The 14196-nt window shown below is 38.9% G+C and overlaps 1 long non-coding RNA gene across 1 annotated transcript; it reads left to right on the top strand.

Annotated features, from left to right (window-relative positions):
* Positions 1–6: 6 nt before the first annotated feature.
* LOC135312050 (uncharacterized) lies at positions 7–13992 on the top strand. The gene is made up of 2 exons (XR_010371688.1): positions 7–430; positions 11912–13992. It is a non-coding gene; the product is annotated as an uncharacterized LOC135312050 (long non-coding RNA).
* The last annotated feature ends 204 nt before the right edge of the window (positions 13993–14196 follow it).

Genomic DNA, 14196 nt, shown 5'->3' with positions numbered 1-14196 from the left:
ACCCGGATGTTGGGAGGTCGGGGGGCGGGGCCCGGGGGGGGAGGCGCGCGGAGGCGGCCGCGGGGGTCCCCTGCGCGAGCGCTGCCCCCTCAGCTGCTCCTCCTGAGGGCGTCGCGCCGGGTGTCCCCCCTCACCCAGCGACGGTCTGGGGGTGCCGAGGCTCCCCCCCTTTTCCCAGGTCTTCATCAGCCGCCCCGGGAGGGGAGAGGGAGGCCGCGAGTCGGGGAGCGAGTGTCTTTCCTTTGGACTGTCTCCAGTGCGGTCCTAGCCCAGCAGGCAGGGCCACCGCGGTGAAGGGGGGTGAAGCGGCCTGTCGTCTGCCTGTGTGCCGGTTACCTCTGCGGGGCAGGGAGCTTGCTGCTCTGTGCCCAGTGGTGATTGCTCCCGAGGCAGCTCCAGCCCTGAAGGAAGCACCTTGCATCCAAGAAAAGTAAGTGTGGCTAGGGGTGAGACGTGCCTTTTTGGGGGGACTTGGTGGTCTTATCTTCTCCAAGAGGCCTGTCCACTAATTGTTCTCTCATAACTATAGCTTTAGAGTTGGGAAAAACCGGGTCAAATCACCATCATTTTCACAACTCGACTTTTGCTAGTAGAAGTCGTAGAAGAAGCAAGCAAGCATGTCAACTCTTCCCTCAATTTACAGTGGTAACATGTGTGCTAGGGTAACACATGAACAGCTTTAAATTCCATAAAAATTCAGTTGATAAGTTTTGTCCATTTGATTCAGGAGAAACTTAACACAAGATGTTTCCTTGTGTGCCTGTCTTTCAAACAAAGGATGCACGTTCCCAGAGCCTCTGGGTATACAGAAAGGTAGTGGCAGCATTAGCAACTTATGTATGCCAGCAGTTTGTACTTAAGTTTTCTTCTTGCTGCTGCGTTTCATTTTTATTTTTCCCAGAAAAAGACCGCTTTTAAAGTAGTATTTTAAAATAGGAAAAAAAATTATCAATGTTTCTAATCCATGCGTTTTTCTCAACACCTTTCTGTTGCTTTGCAACCCAAACTTTGGACATTCCTTTCATATGTTGTTTTAGTAGAGATCAGGGACTGGGACTTGTACATCACCATTCATGAAAGTAAATTTCAGCAAGGTCCTTTAGGTGTAAAACGGCTGAAATAACGGTAGCCATATACTGATTTACAGGTACTTGACATAACAGATGTACAGTTATTGGTCAGAAGTATTTTGTTGTGGATGGAATGCAGAAAACTGGCAAAGTTTTGGCAGAGATGCGTTGTCCAGTAAACAGTGACCACTAAATACAGGAATGCTGCTGAAAAGCCACCAAAAGAACACACTTGCTGCGTGACCATAAGTTTTCCCAAGACAGCAGAGCAAATTAGCTTCCTACAGTTGAAAGAGGGTGTTTCTGCTCCTGTCTCTTCCCCTCTCTCCATTTGGCCTGCTATGAATTCTCTTCTTCTGTTATCTCTGGTTTTCATCACTGTTGGGTCAACTGATAGAATAGCAGAAAATGGATTACTAGAATGGCGGAAGAACTCTTCCATTTCAGTGAGTACAATCAGCTTGGGGAAAGGGTTTGAGGAGTGGCAGAGCCAGAGCAAAGGGTGGGGAACAGAACTGACCAGAGAGTAAGGAAAGAAGGAAGAGCAGAAGGAGGAAGGAGTTTGCATTTGGGAAACAGTGGGATGGGAATGCCCTTTCAGTGACAGCAAGCAGTTAGCTCAGCTGCAGGTCAAGTTGCAGTTCTAAGAGAAAGGAAAAAAAACCAAACAAAACCCCCCAACAGATTCTATAATACATTTCCTAACAGAAACAACTTCCAAGAGTCCCAACTTTAGCTACCTACTTCGATCAAAAGGGATAACATTGGTTTTAACACAATTTGACAAATAGATTGCTATTTTTCTGGGGTGTGTGGTCTTGAGATTTTTATGAAGCTTTACTAAAAGTGGAAAATCTCTAAAATTCAATGAATTAGCTTTTAACACCTCTCTCACAAAGGCACTGAAAATAATGAGAGTTTTAAGCTACTTCATGCTGCTCGTTATTTTAAATGATGTTCCATATCGTATTCTTTGCATATGAACGATATTAAATTGAGGTATGTAAATTATATTCCCTAGGACTTTTTTGAAACCAGAATGTATGACAGGAAGTAGTATTTAAATATATGAAAATAGGAGAAAATAAAAGGCTAGATGGGCAAATGATAGTAAGAGCATATTGCTTTGTGCTGAGTAGGGAACATGATGTTGAGCAGTTTTCCTGCTTGTCTGCTTTTATGGAGGCTAATGTTGCTAACTGGGAAAAAAAATATCTGTTGATTGTATATCTACCAGCGATTATTCACAGTGGGAGAGACAGACCACCTCTTCTTTCTCCCCTCCTCCCTCCCCTGACATCCATTCAATCTGGAGTCTTTTTAAGGTGGCTTTCACTGTTTCGTCCCCTTGTAATGGAAGATTTTGCTGTGTGCCTTTGAGAGAGATGTGTACAATCAAAATCTGCTGAGGATTCACTTACCAGATTGTCACACCTGACAGTTCTGATGGTGGTTGTGTGGTATATTTGCTACCTTAACCAGAAGTAATCCCTTCTTCCTACTCTGCCTCCTCTCCATTTTATTTCTCTCAGGAGCTGCGGAGGAGAAGGTGAAAATGGAAATGCTTGGTCATCATACTCTCAGCTTAGGTTAAAAAAAAAATCAAGAGGGAGACAAAAATCTCGATAGAATCAAGTCTTCAGCAGCTGTGCAGTATGCTGTTACAGTATCTCCATTGAATTATTCATGGAGTTAGCTGTGTAGCATGATAGGAAGAGGAAATTTAGGAAAAGCCTGTAATGAAGATGAAGCAACCATAGAAAAGGGGGAAAAAATCAATCAATAAGACCTTATTTCTTTTTCTCCCCTGTAAAATAAGTTTCTGTCTGGCAAAACGATCTTGTGAATGTATGGGAACAACCATTCCATGCAGCTTCTTCCAAAAGGTAACTGTGATCAGGAACTCATGTTAATGACGCCCAGCAAACATAAAAGCCTCATTTTCTCCTGCCTCACCCAACTTGTAGCAATTTATCCAGGCACATTAAATATAAGGTCTTCCCTGACTATCAAACTGTAAGTTTTAAAGTTGTAAGTTTAAAGTATATTTTCTTACTTAAAACTACCATTTTGATTTGATAGTATCTTATACCCAGCCACTTTACATTTGCAGAGGTAGGTATGACCTATACAAGGCGTACGATGATAATAATGAATCAGGTCCATCAACTATGATGAGAAATAACATTGTTTCAGCTGTTCATTGTTAGCAACAGTTTTAACTTGAAAAAGCATTGCCAATGGCTTAGCTACATGTGTATGTAAGGGCAAACTACGACAAAATCTCACTGGGAAAATAACGTCATTTCCTAACACAGGAGTGATCCGCATCCCTCTGTGAGCTGCCCTGGAGTGATGCCAAAGCACAGACCCTGAGAGGGAGTCAGTTGCACAGCTGTGAGCTGGCTATGCTGTTTTTCACATAAACTTCTGTCTGAGTTAGCATTGTATGAAGTTCAAAAAGTAATGGACCAGCTTCTCTGTCTGCCTGTATTGTCAGTGGCCAAATGCTATAAAATTGGTTGCAAATTTAGAAGGCATTTTTTTCATAAGCCTAAGGAAATGAATTGTTATAGTTCAATTACATTTAAAAGATCCATTTTGGGTTGTTAGAGAAATTTTGCCTTTAAGGCAAAACTGGCTTCTTAGCAATGTTGACCTTTTTACTGAAACCAAAATCATAAAGGTCACAGCACTCATACATACTAGTAATTCACTGTGCAGAAAACCTCTCTGGAAAGGCAGCAATGAAGAAGAAGAATACAATAGCAGAATTTCCAACAAGATGTTTTCTTGCCTTCGGCTGTAGTTTATTTAAAAGTACAACAGTAAACCTTAAAAAGAGAAAGACAAGTGTTATTTGCCATTATTTGTTGATCTGATTTTGCGTGCAATTAATATTCAGAAGGCAGTCATGAAGATGGTAATGATTTTTGAAAGTGCCTTTTTTGTAGTATTTACGGGTAGTCATCTGAAACTTAATCTTGAAAGTGAATTACTGATTATTTTCTTGTTTACAATGCTCAAGTTATTCTGTCAGGAAATGAAAAAATATTGTATGACTTAGCTGAATAGTCAACAATAGCACAAATTGCAAATGGATAGCATTGACACAGAATTAATATTTCAATATGTATGCTTAAATTTGTTAATGTAAACTGTATGGATAATACTTAGGAATAACAAACACGTCTCAGGAGACTTAATGGGATGAATCGATAAGAAATATTAGACTATGACCAGTTTTGTGTATCACGTGTCTATTTTTCATTTGACCAAGTATAAGTCTTGTTATTCATCCAGTAATTTTTTTGCTGGGTGGTAATATAAGCTCTGCAGACTGTGCAGCAATGTACCACTTCTAAATTTATTTTCTGCATATACTGCACTGTAAATTTTTAAGAACGTGCAGGGCTAACTAATTTTATGAAGCAGAGTATTATGGCCTGCTGCAAAGGAGGCGACAACTGTTTTATTTCACAGAGGCCATGTTTTATATCTTTAATCTAAATTTGTTACCATTCTGCAGCAGATGCAGCAAAGCACCTCAAACATATGTTTAAGTACACACTTAAATTTTCTTTGAATCAATGGCATTGAAAATGTGCCTTCCATGTCCGGCTGATGATTAAAAATATGTGGTTGCTATGCATTTATAGAAGATAACCATGCAGGATCTGATCAGCCAAGAGCTGCATGCCTTTGCTTTCCATTGGGAGACCAGGTATACTCACTCTCAAGGCACAGTCAGCTCTTTCAGGGCTAGACAATATGATTGTTCCTTTGGTCTGAGCAGGATCATTTTTTCAGAGGGAGAAATGTCTTAGTTTAATTTTTTTAAAATGCAATACTGTTTATTCAGGAAAAAATACATACAAATGAATAATTTCTGTGATTACTGTAGAGACAGTCAGCAGCAAGCACTTCCTTGCGCATTGTTTACAATTCTGCTCCTTTAGTCAGTTCTTTACCTCATGGAGCTGAGTGACTGCTTCTCAAGTAGCTGGTTTGCCTTATACTGGCTTTTTGATTGTCAGATGGCATGGCTACTTGGGTAGGTTACCATAAAGCAAGGAAGGATGTGTGTCTGTCGTGTGGTAGCTACTTCATGCATGTTGTCTCAAGGCGTCTGTGAAGAAATTTGTATTTGCTCTGGCTTCAGTAGCAATAAGGTAAGATATCTTCCATTTACTGCAAAATAAGAATGTTTATAGAGACAGTTACTGCAGAGTAGCTAAAAATGTGTAAACCTGTATTCAGGCTACCTTGCAATAATTTATGTAAACACGCTCTTCTAAGCAGGGGTTGCCAAACTGTCACCTAACTGCTCTGTTGGATGGTCTGAGAATCTGTCATCTACAGGTCTTGATTTCTAATTGGTCATTTCCCCCTGGCCCCGTCCTTGGGTGGTATTTCCAAAACTATTTATAGAAACCTTAAAGGGGGCCAATGTGCCAAAATTCTGAGCCCTCCTTTGAAGACACAAAGCATTTTTAGCTGCCACCTAAGTAAGTGTTCTAGAGCTACAATTCTTACGATTTAATACAGAGTTACAATCCTACAATTTAATACAATATTCTGATTATGTAAGTATCGTATTAAATATATCGGGTTTAGGTTTTCATCATCTCCGTGGCATAATGATCCTGAGACCTACTCTCGTTTTCATCCTGCCTCTGCACAGGAGCGATTACCTGTTTTGTTACTGGTTTTGTTACTTGACAAAAGACATCTCTATTTTCAGTTTGCTGTCTGTTAAAAAGCAAAAACTTTGGAATAAGTTTATTTACTTACGCAAACTGATGTGATTCCCTCCATTTTTGCCTTTAAATGTTTAGTCATTGAAGGTCTACAGAGTTCAGAAATATATATATATTTATATACACACCCACACATATGCACATACACTCTTCCTTAAACTACTGGGTTAGAAATTGCTGTTTTAACTAAGATGTTGTTTCACGTGTTGGAGGAAGATATTCTTTTCTATATTTCTCTTTCTATGCATTGTGAGTAATATCTGTGGTGAGGATGATGTCCTTTTCAATAAAACTGCCTGTTAAAATCATCCTCATCCTCAGAACTGCATAAATGGATGACTTTGGTTAGTATAATTCAGTCATGAATGTAAGACTAACCTGTACTTTACTCTCTGTGAATTGAAAGAAGAAGGTAGCCCAAATAGAAAATAAAAACTGGCAATATAGATAATTACCTTAGGATAGCCTCACAGTGTCTTAGGATGTTTTTGGGGAAAGAAAAGTTATTAATGTGATGAGAGGAGAATTACTGGCAGTAAGAGCTCTGACTGGAAAGCAAACCTTAAAGAAATAATATATTCAGTAAACAGAATTATAAATGTTCTTTAGAGTGGAAGGAGGCCTGGTTGTTTTGGTGTTTTTTAGCTTTTATTTAAGTCCTGAAGAAACCTATCCTTACGTTGTATTAAAAGATATTATGAGCAAAAACAATTAGCAGAACTGCACCCAGAGTGTCAAGAAGGTGTATTGTCCAGACATGTTTTTAACATATAAGGCAATATTTTAAAAGTAATGGGGGAAAAAAATCAAGTCATGAGTGGAGAAAATCAGATCTCGGCACCAGGCATTTGTAGCTGTCCTTGAGCTAAACAGAGTAATGGGACAGGGCCATGTGATGGCCCTTTGCCTGAGTCGCTAAAAATAAACACTGTACACACTTCATATGCATCTCTCCCTTTAATGTGTGGGAGGACGGAAAAATCTACACAGGAACAGATGCTCTGCTCTTGGCCCTTTCACAGCACCCTCCCAGGCTCTTATCCCAGTCCTTCGCTCAGTGAAGCTACACTCAAGTGAAGGGCCTCTGTTTAATTCTTAATCCCTATATGATGGGAGCAGATCTATGGAAGTAGCTGATGGTTAACAGCTTTAACCATCTTTAACCACCAGCTTTTAAAATAATGTCAATTTTATCTGCATTTAAAAGTATATGATTCAGCCTTTTATAGAAAAATAAAATAAAAAAACCCAAACCAGAATATTTTATGAATTTATTTACAATAAAAGAATAAATCTTGCACTTCATGGCTAATAAAAACAATTTCTCATTACTTTGGTAAGAATCTTGCCTGTGTAAAGAAAAAGGATCAAATCTTAATTCAGGGAAGTACTGTGCTGTGAAACTCATTCACAGCAAAAATACCTGAGTGAGTAGAAGTATCAAATAAAGGAAGATTCTTGTTTTATTCAACATGGCATATTTTATTAGAAATTCAGATTTCATTGTCAAAAAAGTGTCTATTGATTGTCCAGCATTCTTTTTCACCCTGGCGGTTGCTGGGTTTGGTTGAGTTTTTTTTTCTCCAAATTCTTTGCAAACTGCCAATTTAGCATCCGTCTTTAAGATAATGATTTATGGTGGAAACTTGCTGACCCTTGACTGTAGGAATACCATAAAAGTATTTCAGCTAGGTACTCTGAAGGCTTTGAAGTGAGTATTGATATTTATTAATGCAAGGTTCCAGGTTTTGGAAAGATTAACAGTGGTACTTCAGTTGCAGAATTTGTCTGGTTCACATCACATTACATTCAGATTGCATCTGAAATATCTGATTGCTTTGTTTTGCCTTTGGACAGACATTCAAAATGCGAGTCAGGAGCGTTAAGGGCTTGTTGCATAGATATAGGGATTCAGTGGTGGTGAGGCACATCGTGGGGCCAATTCTTTTCTTCACGAACTAAATCAAGTGAAACATCTCTTAATCCAGATGTATTGCAGCAATGCAAAGTGAGCGTGAAAAGATAGTCAAGCACTGAGACCTGCTGCAGGCTGTTTCCTCTTATTCATTCTTTGCTTCAACATGTGAGGAACACAGAAGTCAGATACAGGGCCAGCAGGACATCCATCATGAAGACAGAAAGGGAATGAGGAAGTACCACTGCCCTGCTTCCTTTGCTAAGCAAATACAGATCTCTCTCTAATTACATAGTCTGATTTCAGATGTGTGTTACAGATTTCTAAAATACATGTAAAAGGCTGCAAGTTGTAACCATTATAAATTACTTCAAAATAAAAATTTTGTGGTTTCATACTGTGTTAAATACGTATAGTCTGCGTATTCAACTTTGGTAACATTTTGCCTTGCTTTATTAAGAATAAATATGCATATACAGCTATTAGTGTTATGTGGTTATATTCAATAACTAAATTTAAATTTGCGCAGAGGCCACGTGTGTTTTTAAACAATCTCCATTTTAAATATTTTTCAGGATGTCCTTTCTCCTAATCCGTTATGTCTTTCACAGCCCTTTTCCTCCCACCATTTCTAATTCATCTATAAAACATGAATACCCCTCATCCTCTCATCCACCAAGTCACTCTGGGCCATTAGGGTCCTGGAGCTTCTCATGTTTTCTTTGCTTTGTGATAAAGCTCTTCCTATGTCCCTGTGTTTTCAAGCCTTTTGCTGCCCTCAAATCCTTTTTTAAGATTTGTGTTCATCTTTGTGCTGGTCTTCCCTTCATGCTTGTGTCAGGATAGAGTCCACTGTCCAAGCAATTGTTCTCATTCCCGCTCCTAGACCCCTGCCCTTCCTAAATTTAAAAGAAGTGCTAACTAATATGACAGTGAAGCATTCAGCCAGATAAGTGGTAGACTTCCTGAAACTGTGTTCTCTGTGCAGTGTCTGTTAGTAAGGGTGACCTGCAGTAACAAATCTGCAGTGTGGAACAGAGCCAGAGAAACTGGGAAGAAATTATGTCCAGGCTAGCTAAGCACATTGGATTGTATGGGGGAGAGGCTGGAATGTGTGAGAAATTAAGGTAGGCTGTTAGGAAAAAAAAAAGTGCAGAACCATTGTCGAGTGTTCTGTCAATCTTAATTTCCTACTCTCTTAAATGCATTTCTTCCCTTCTCAGGCATCTCTTAGGAACTCAGTGATGATGATACCAGTTCTGACACTACTATATCAATGAGATGTTTCTTCTAAAATGATAAGAAGTGATGTCATTCTCATAATAGAGTTGTCACTAAGCTTCAGAGTCATTGTGATGACTCGTAGGGCTAAGCATTCCAGCAAAGCTGTCAGTGCAAACTCTGAAAATCTTTTCAGTTTGCACATCAAAGATTATCACAGACTTTGATATGTATGAAAAAATTAGAGTCTGTTCCATGGAAGTTCTGCATTCCAGAAAGGCAAGTCAGTACAGAGCCAGTAAGGAGAAAGAGTATGGTGATCCATGGAATTAGAAGTGTGCAGTGTGAGATTAGGAGCATAATTACACTGCACAGTGAAGTATGGTATAGAAATAATTGATCTAACCACCACTAAACTATTTCCAGAAGTTAATTAGTACAGCCGCATTAGTTTGGCATCACATACAAGTTGAGGAAGACTGGCTGTCCTGGTGACAAGGCACATCGGCTTGAAAGGAATGTGCCAGCATTTCTATACAGCTATTGGAACCAGGGACATGTGAGTATAGTGTGTTAGCAGTGTGCAGCACTGATGGTCATGGTGTCCCAATCAGCTTGAACCTCTTCACATCGCATAGTGTGTTGTAAAATAGTTGTGACGTAAAAGAGCTTGACTTGATCAGCCAGGCAAAATGAGTATTAACAGGAGATATGACTTCTTTCTCTGAATATACCACTGGAGAGGTAAAGCTCTGTTTAAACTAAGGGACAGTGTTAGTAGAAGAGCAAAAGTCACTGACTGACTAGGAATATGTTGAGTCTAAAAATGAAAAAGAATTACCTGCTAGGGCAGAGACGCTTTGAGACTGCTGTCTGATCGAGTAGGGATTTGGTCAGTTTCTGAAAGGGATTAAGTATTACGACTGCAAGCGTAGGAGTGGATTGTTTGCAGTGATTCAGGAGTTCCCTTCTAGTCCTATGTTCCTACGTCTCTCAATTCTGTTCAAGTGGCAGAGTCAACAATAAATTCCACTATTGAATAATCTGGGAAGAGCAGGGTCCTAATTATAACCCTGTGGACTAATAATCTGCTCTTAACTTTGTACATATATTTCAACTATTATATATAGATATTTCAGTTAACAGGGCTGAGGGCTGAAAGGAGTGTGTTCTCTGGTAGCCAGGGTATATAACCTTAAAAATGTGTAGGGAATTAGGCTTCTTCAGTTGTACAGTCAGTGAAACAATTTTGTTTAATCTTGATTCTTTTTAAATAACAGTGATAGAACAAGGGAGTCCTCGACAAATTTACTGTTAAAATATGCCAAACAACATACATCATGATTTCAGTCATTCTAGTCACGAGGACTTGAGAACTGCTGAATTCAGCCAGATAAAAAGTCCACCTAACCTACTATCCTGTCTTAGTAAGTAGATACTTATGGAAAAACTGCATGGAGGCAGTCATGCTTACTATGATTTTTCCATCACGCTCTTCTAGCCTTCAGTGGCTAGGAGACTCTTTTGTTTAATAGTTGCTGCTGACCTACTGAATAGAACTGCTGAATTAATGAAGTCATGATTTTTTTGATCCGTGTACAGTTTGGGCCTCACAAAGTCTAATGAAAATGAGTTTAGCTTATTATTACCAAAAACAATGCACATATTCCAATATTGATATTATGAAAACTGGTGAATAACTGTTCCCAGCTCATCTTGTTATTAAAATTCATTACTTAATATGTCTCTATCGTATCCTTCTTCAGATATTTTTCTAATTCTACCATACCCTTTTTGATAATGGAATGACTAAAACTGCATGTAGTATTCATAATGTGTCTGTGGTCTGAATGTATGCAGGGCAGACATTTCACATTTGTTTTCTGTTAATTTTTAAATAATTCCTAAGTTTCTGTTTGCTTCTTTAAGCACCAGATGGTTTTGGATTTCTTTGCTGGTGGTACTGACTAACACCCCATACATACATGTGTATTTTCCCTTCCTCTCTTGATGTGCATTACACTTACTGACACCAAATAGCCTCTGGCATTTTATCACCCATTCAGTATTGAACCATCCTCTGAAGCTTCTCATAGCCAGCTTTAGACTCCCTCAGCCTAATAGTTTTGTGTCATCTCATTTTTTTTCTTTGTCTTATTGTGTGTGTACTTTTCCTCATAATTTATCAATATGTTGAAGGGCCCAGATCTCTCAGTTGAGCCTATGTCAGTGAATCCTGACACTTTTTTAATATGAATATTTCTTTATAAAGCAAAGAATACAAGCAATATAAAATCTGACCTATAAAAATCACTCATCCTTTTTTTGTCGTCTTAAAATGATTTTTTACCAATTCAGTTTCATTGTTTATTTATTGCATAAGTAGATGCGTTTTCAGCATTTTCACAACGTAGTTCTGCTTTTCAAAGGATTCTTAGGATAATGGGAAAACAAGACAACAGAAATTCACTGCTATTTGATGATTTAATTATCAAACATTGAGTTTAATGGCTCTAATTAACATTTTTATTTCATCAGAATATGGGATGCTGGCACAAACTGACAATTGAGAGTGGTTGTCAGGAAAAAGTACATAAACTGTTCCTTTTATTTTTTGATGTTAGCATGTAAAAGTTGTCTTTGACTGTCTACAATCTGCTACTGGTTTAATCCACTATGCTTACTTGTTAAGCTAGGAATACCTGCAAATCCTTTAATGGATTAACTGTATCTGCCTGCTAAGCTTTCCAAGGCAGTTATAAATAACTGCAGGCTGATTCTACTGACACACTAAAAATTGGACCTACTCTACATTTTATGTTGTATTTGCTGCTGCTTTGACAGGCGTAATACCGTCTGGAGGTACTTAAACCTTCAATGAAGATTCAGGCTGACCAAGCGCTCTCAAAACCCCTGTTATAACTAGCATCTCTTTTCCCTTACAGCCCATAGATAATCAGCGTTTGCTTTGCCTCATGAAAAATGCCAGTGACCAAGGACATATAAGGTGGAAAAGAAGATCATCTTAATACCAATGCATGAAATAAAGGTATCCTCTGCAGAAAAGGCCATGACTTACACAAGGTGGTCTGGTCAGTTCCTGCAGTGCAGTCCTTTATGTATGATACAGCTTTTGCTAGCTGCAGTCATTGACTTCAGAAAATGTGGATCTTTTCCACATTTACAGAATTATTGTTATATTCTAATACAGTATAAGCATGTATGCTGGATGCTGCTAGATATTTTTAGGAAGGGAGCCAAACAGATGAGATTCACAATGGTGGAAGCCTTACAAGGAATGCACAGTTACTCTTGATGCTCCAGGGAGTGCATGAGACAGCAGTACATTAAAATGTGTACTGACTACCTCTACAGTCTGTTGTTCCTGCTGGCTGTTAGAGAAGAAGACTTGGCATTCACCTTCTTCCTTGCCCAAAGAAGTTAAATCGTGAAATATATAAAATGGAAACTTTGAGACAAGGCTTTTCACTGTCTGTTGCCAAATATTTTCTCTCTGAAGTCTTGTACCAGTACAACAGAAATTCTGGGTTGCAAAAGGGCATCATACATGCTGGTACTTTCTTGTTGTCAAAGGACAGAATACCTGATGTGGATCCTTCTTTGCTACAGTGATTCCTACCTTCCTTAACAGATTCTTCATGTTTCTGCAAAAAAGCAGAAGTTAGAGTGTATGTAACAGCTGAAACTGGTTCTAGCAGAGTTAAGAGCTGAACGAACGTAACATGGCATAAAGCTAATTTGATCCCAAGTGATAGGCCTCAGGCTAAATAATACTTAGGTGGGTGCATGGGTCCTGCCTTGTTCTGAGATGATGAAGGAAGAATATTGAAAACCAAATGCAGTGAGATGTAGGTACTCACCAGGGGCAACTCTGTCATCATTACTTATAATGAACTTCTGACTTTAGAGCAACACGTTCTTGGGTCATGGCTTGCCAGCCACCTGGTCAGAGTGTAAAGCATTGGCACAAGTGCATGAGGAAAATTGGATGCATCAGCATGGATTCAACCTTCAGTCCCAAAATAATATTTTACACAGAAAGGCTGCTAAACTCCTTTAGAGTTTAGCTATTACAAGAGCTAAGTAGTTGTTATGTAATTACTTAATTATTATGCTGTTTTGTGATGGAAGGGCTGTATATTTTCCTGCTGAAGCTGAAGCTTCTAGCTCAGATCAAATAAGCAATATATCTCCATTAACATTAATATGTGCTACTTTATGTCTAAAATATATACTATTTGGTACTTTGGTATGAATAGAAACTAGCGTTCTTATGTTTTAAATAAGGAATCTTGTGGAACCCAAGCTTCTCAGATTTTTGCCAGATACTTGCTGGTTCCCTGCCAGCTCATCTACCCATCCACTTGGCCAGTTGCCCAGCCTTCCAAAAGCTGCAGCTGTCTCTGCGTCAAGGTCGGTAGCACTTCCAGGCTCCAGAGCGGGTGGCCAGATGGACTTCTTCTCAGGTACCACCCAAAGGGTTCCCATCTTTGTGGGGTGATATGCTGTGCAGACAGCCTCCTAGCAGGGTGGTAGGCTAAGGAACTTTCAGGTCTGAAGATGGTTTATCTCATTCCAGCTTTTAGTAGTTTTCTAAGAAATTGTTTTATAAGTGGACATCCTATTCCTGCCAGTAAGGAAGATCTTGTATCTGAAAAGAGTTTAACACATCACTTTGTAGCAGTCCTGCTTCCAAGGTTCGTGTAGAAATGATACAAAACGCAATGGCATGTCTAGAGGAATGTTGCTTTTAAGTTGGAATTTAGCTTCTGACAGGGTATTAGGTTTTGTTGGAGGTTTGGGTTTTCTTTTTATCTTAACAGACATTCTTGTTTCTCCTATAAATATCTAATCTTATTTCAGATTGAACTAGACCTCAGCAATATCTTGTGGACTAACACACAATTTTTTAATCAGTTAGATATTCATGGTAGTTAATACACCCTTGGTATTAATAATGTATTGTGGAAGGACTGTAATAATAAATAAAACCTGATAAGCTTTATGTTGATGTGTACATGGTTGTTGACCTTAACAGCTCTCCTCCTGTCTTTTTGGTGCTGAGAACTCCACAATTTAATAGCACAGACCAATGCTAGTGAAATTTTGGGGACTGTAATTCTTCATGTTTGTATAAAAGTAAGTGCTAACCATTACTCAAACAGGTTAATAAATTATGAAAGCACACAGAACAATTTTTCTTTCATTT

Source organism: Phalacrocorax carbo, chromosome 2 (genome assembly GCF_963921805.1).
Source record: "Phalacrocorax carbo chromosome 2, bPhaCar2.1, whole genome shotgun sequence".
NCBI lineage: Eukaryota > Metazoa > Chordata > Aves > Suliformes > Phalacrocoracidae > Phalacrocorax > Phalacrocorax carbo.
This window is presented reverse-complemented; position numbering and strand designations above follow the sequence as displayed.